This window comes from Aegilops tauschii, chromosome 2 (assembly GCF_002575655.3).
Source record: "Aegilops tauschii subsp. strangulata cultivar AL8/78 chromosome 2, Aet v6.0, whole genome shotgun sequence".
Classification (NCBI taxonomy): domain Eukaryota; kingdom Viridiplantae; phylum Streptophyta; class Magnoliopsida; order Poales; family Poaceae; genus Aegilops; species Aegilops tauschii.
In genome coordinates, this window is record NC_053036.3 from 607,195,782 (window position 1) to 607,201,568 (window position 5,787).

Below are 5,787 nucleotides of genomic sequence, written 5' to 3' on the forward strand. Positions count from 1 at the left end.
ATGAGGCCTATGTGGAGGCCAACCGGCAGTTCATCTGATAGGAACAGGCGGCGGACGACGCACTCTTCGACGAGGTTGAAGCGGAGATGGATGCGGACTCCGGCGCGGAGGAGCCGGAGTTGTGGTTGTCACCCATATACCGTAGCCGGGTACGGAGATAGTGGACATATCCGACGAGGATTAGGTAGTATGGGTTATTTGATCTACTACATAGTACGTGGATTCATTCATTTGCATGCTTTTGTATGGATTGAAGGTTTGTGCATGAGGTATCCAGATGCGGATGAACAAATTTGAGTCCTAACCGGTCACTGTCCGCGGACGCGCCCGCGTGCGTTTAAAGGTTTGGATTTGCTATCCACATTCATAGATGCTCAGTTTATTACTAGGTCGTCCAGAATTGTCTTAAACTAGTTGTTGGGGAGTCCATGCTGCCCCGCTTCCTTTCGAAGTGGTCATCGACAAATGGTGATTCGTCACCGATCAAGAAAATGAGCATGTACGTGTGAGGCGTGACCGATCTGCGCATGTACCGATCGGGAGCTCCATATGAGCCCGGTACGGGGCCGGTACTCCGTTCCGTTTTTCATGACCTGTCCAGCTATCAGGACAAGGACGGCCATGATTTCCAGTCCGGATTGCCTACAATGTTTCGGATTTCAGATATTTGGTTCCCGTCATATTTGGTTCGGCATTGAAAACACTCGCAGATATTCTCCTCTTTTTGGTGCCTCGGTGTCGGTCGCTCAACTCCTCGCCTTGATCGGTGGGTCCCACGTGTCAATGACTAAGGTTAAGGACTGTTTGGCCGCGCACACGCAAAAGTAGAGTAGCTGGGGATCATCTGTCATGTGATGTGTATGTGTCGACCCTCATCGACCAATAAGCATCTCCATTGTTTCCTTGATTCACGTGGGCTGATCCAAATCGATGGTCACACGAGACTCTTTGTGGTACTCCCCCTGTTCATGCTTGGTCTACCACGGAAATCCCAGGGTGAGCTTGCGTGCGTCGATGATCAGGCCATGTCGCCGTCGTCGTACTACGTACGAGCCTCTCCCTCCAACGTTAAAAACGTCAGCGTTGGTGCTACACGGCAGAGCCGGAATCCATCCACCCAATGGGCACAGCCCGTTCGAGTACCGTCTCGTTGTCATCGTCGAAAACGCAAAGCGACGGCCCGCCATCTCCGGTACGGTCGTCTCATTCCGCCGTCTTGGCGCCATCCATCCATCTATCCCATCCCTGCGCTTTGATTAACACGGCGACTCTCAACTCCGCCGAGCCGTGTGGGGTTTCTCTGAGACAAGCTATGGGGAGTAATTTAGACTAGTAACATAGTACGTATGTTACTAGTCTATGTTACTACCTCTATGATGGGGAGTAACATATATGTGATGTCATGCAACACTTTATTTATTAGGTTGTAGACTCATCTTGCCTTGATATGTGTGATGTTACTCATACTAATAGTAACTAGCTATGTTACCATATGACTCTCTTTCTTCATTAATTTTTTTAAAAGAGGAATATATTAATATCGCGAAGATACCAATTACACCCAGCCTCTGCACCAACTAGATATCGAACGATATCAAGGATGCGCACAACCAAGAACAAAATAAAGAAAGAGAGAAATAGAAAAACAAAGGCCCTGTCAAGGTGCTGAAACCCTCCCAACAGCAACGCTCTAACCATCAAACAACACCTGGACCGCAAAAAAAGGTTCTCCAAAAGCAACGTCTCCAAAAAGAAAACAATGTACAAGCGTTGTCGTCGCCCGACCGAAGATCTTGAGTTTTCACCTTGAAGAAAGACCGAGTTCCCAAAACAATGCCTTCACCAAGATCATTGCCAGGTACAACCAATGAAGGCCAGACCTTAGGCTTTCACCCTGGAAATCACGGCTCGGTACTGAAAGGAGCACCATCAAAAATGAAGACCACATGCATTGCCGCCCCCTCTTGCCAAGGTCGCTGCTGCAAGTCTTCAACACCTGACACACATGAGAAACCTATGCCGCTAGTCTTCCTCGCAACCAATACACCTCGCCGCCATTACAAGCCTCCGATCAGAGCCACCATGACTTTCTTCACCTCTGTCAATACCATAGAAATCTATATTTAGACATGTCCCATGGCACCGACAACCAAGCGAAGCTTCGCGCCACACCCTCATGAAGCCTCGCTGGCCAAAGATAAGGGCGGCACGACCGGATCAATTCCACTCTAGATATCCAGTGGCCATGCACCAATCTTCAGGGACCTCTGAGAAGAAGACTGGAACTTGTCGGCGTCCCGATCAAGCAGACCAACATCAAGCAGATCGATGACTGAGCACAAGAAGACCAGCAGGGCCAAACGACCATTATTCAGACCAAGGCAGCAGCCCCCATGCCACCAGCCTGCTGCAACGAAGAAGATGATTCAGGCAACCACTAGATCCTTCTGGCGCCAAGGAGCGCACAACAAAGGCCCCAGTCAGCCGCCTACCCAGCAGCAACCACGGCGAACTCACGGGATCCAGATCGGGCGTGCGTGGCCAGCTCGCTGGACCCAGATCAGGCCCAACCCAGGCCCGCGCCGCCGCCTCCGTAACGCCAGTGTTCTGGCGCGGTGGTCGCGGGCAGCAGCGCGCCGTAGAGCCGCGTCCGTTAAAGCCCGGCTCCGCCGCCGTTGCCATCCACCAGACCTTCTCCGCAGCGGTCCAACCAGCTGCATGCCGCTGCCGTGGTTCGCCGCTATGATCCACAGCAGGAGCACGTCTCCTCGGCCCTCAGCCTTAGGCAGGACGGGCGCCGCCACCGCCGCCGGTGCCGGCGGCGACAGCGGCCAGGGAAAAGCGGCAGGGAAGGGGCTAGCCTAGGGTTCTGGGGCCTCCGGAGTCGCTCGAGCGGGAGCGACCCGGGAGGGCTGTTCACGACCATCTTTCTTCATTAATTATTTGTCACATCATTTATTTTGCCCAGATATGTGTGATGTTATCATCTATGTTACTGCCACTGTGGGTAGTCTGATGCCTTTTTCGGACCTTAATCGTCAGGACGGTCGTGGCAAACGTAATAATCGATGTCCTGACGTCTAGGAGCTGTTGATTGACCGCTCAGCTAGCACGTACGTTGCGTACCTAGGTTAATTGCTACCATTAGGCCAACTCCACCGCGCGACCCTATCTTGTCAGGGTGCGTCCGTTTGGAGTAAAACGGGCGAATAGCGCGGCCCAACGCGCGGCCTCAAACGGACAAATGTCCGGATTCCGTCCGTTTTTGGCCCATCCCCGGCCCAAACTTGCGCTCGGTTTGGGGTGAAACGGACGCGCACGGACGGCCTCGACGCACGCCCTTGTCCCCCCCCCCCCCCGTGGCCCGCCTGTCGGGGACACTAGCAGTCCCACCGCTCCCAACGCTTCATCCTCTCTCCCCGCCCCGCCCCGCCGCCGGCGCCGCCGCTATTCTCCGGCCGCCTCCTCACTGCGCAGCCCCCCGCCATCCATACCAAACCACGTCTCGACATGGCCGCCACCACGTTCGCGCTTTCGCCGTAGTTTTGGCCGTCGATCGGAAGAGGTTTGGCCGTCGCCGTCCTTGCCGGTGGCAGAGGGGACACGACTGCCGGCGACGTACCACGATGGCCGAGGCAGATTCCAACGAGAGCTCCAGAGCGGCCAGTAGCCGGCCGGCAACCACCCCTGATGCGTCGAGGTGATCATTGCGGCCTCTTCGCCACCACGACCGCAAGGTGTTCGACATTTTGCCAACAAAGGTATGGACAGTGGAGACGAGTTTTTCTTCCATCACTTCCTTTGTTCATCGGACGATTCATCGTCGGATGATGAAGATCTTGTGGTGGCTGCACTGGTCGTTCACGACCATATTCAACGGCAGCTTCCTCGATACAGGGGGTCACTCCCTGGCCGTGCTCCCAACCTGAACCGCAATAGGGAGAGAGGCCACGCCCTGCTCTATGCCGATTACTTTGCCAACACCCCGCTCTTCAAGCCGGATAAATTTCATCGCCGTTTTCGTATGGCAAGGCATGTGTTCAATCGTATCCGAGAGGGAGTGGTTGCTCATGACCCCTACTTCGAGTGCAAGACGGATGCCCTTGGCAAGCTTGGATTCTCCTCTTACCAGAAATGCACCACGGCCATCCGCATGCTTGCATATGGAATTCCAGGCGATCTGGTGGATGAGTATGTGCGTATGAGTGAGACAACATGTCTGATGTCAAGGTACAAGTTTTGCCAGGCTGTGATCGAGGTGTTTGGCCCAGAGTACTTGAGGCAGCCAACTGCCGCTGATACAGAGAGATTGTTGGCGACCAACGCAGCTAGAGGCTTTCCAGGCATGCTAGGCAGCATAGATTGTATGCACTGGGAGTGGAAGAACTGTCCATTTGCTTGGTAGGGCCAGTACAAGGGGCATGTCAACGCGTGCACTGTCATATTAGAAGCGGTGGCTTCGCAGGATCTTTGGATATGGCATTCTTTCTTCGGCATGGCAGGTTCTCACAATGATATCAACGTGCTGCAGCGTTCTCCAGTCTTCGCAAGGCTTGCAGAAGGCCACTCCCCACCTGTCAACTTTGAGATCAACGGCCACCAGTACAACAAGGGATACTATCTAGCTGATGGTATATATCCTCAGTGGTCAACTTTTGTGAAGACAATCTCGAAACCCCAAGGTGAGAAGAGAAAGAGATTTGCCCAAATGCAAGAGAGTGCTAGAAAGGATGTGGAACGTGCTTTCAGTGTGCTTCAATCCCGGTGGGGTATCGTTCGAAACCCTGCACTGTCATGGGATGAAAGGAAACTTTGGGAGGTGATGACTGCTTGTGTGATCATGCATAACATGATCGTCGAGGACGAGCGTGATGAGAGTATCTTCGACCAAGGATTTGATTATCAAGGTGAAAATGTTGAGCCCTTGCACCAAGACCCGGCCACATTTGAACAATTTGTGCAATTCCCCCGTGAGATGCGTGATTGGCACAGCCATTTGAATCTTCAAAATGACTTGGTTGAGCACGTGTGGGATCGCATTGGCAACCAATAGATGTATTGGTTCATTTTATGTTCATTCAAGACAATTTTGATTTGGTTGTAAAACTATTTTATTAGAGATAATTTTGATTGGGTTGTAAAACTATTTTTATTTGAGACAATTAATATTTAAACGTGCAAACTAGTTTTGATGAGAATATGGGCATTTCTGGCCCTGACGGACAGGATGGGGTAAACGGATGCGGCCGCGCGCTGGGCGCATGGCCACCGCATCCCAGGACACGCTCGGACACGACCCCAAATTCCTACCTAAACGGACAGAATCCGGACAAAACGGACGTCCGTTTGGGGTCGCGCGGTGGAGATGGCCTTAGTGATGGAATGAATTTTGCCACGGCGATGCAAGACGGGTGAGATGAATCTGGTGGTTGTTGCCCGTTGGCAGGGGTAGATGGAAAAGCCATGCTAGTACCACACACGAAAAAGGAAACCATAGTGTGCACCGATGCATGCTCGTCCAGACCCCCCGCGCGCGCTGGTCCATCGGAACTTGGGAGGGGACTACGAGTCCCTAGCTACATAGCGAGGTCCATGAATTGCTCTAGAACTAGCGTCATAGCTAGCTCGCCCTGCTCTACATATCTAGACCGCCACCTTTATCAACTTTCATCTCTCCGAAGTCCGAATTAAGGACTCCCGCCCCCACTACGCATAGCACTAGCTAGCTATAGGGGGAGTTCGTGCTCGATCGGCCTCCGCGGCCGATGATGCGCCCCTCCCCCCTGA

General features: G+C 53.0%; 1 pseudogene; it reads left to right on the forward strand.

Moving 5' to 3' along the window:
- The first annotated feature begins 3,763 nt into the window (after positions 1-3,763).
- On the forward strand, positions 3,764-5,053 carry LOC141041336 (uncharacterized; annotated as a pseudogene).
- The last annotated feature ends 734 nt before the right edge of the window (positions 5,054-5,787 follow it).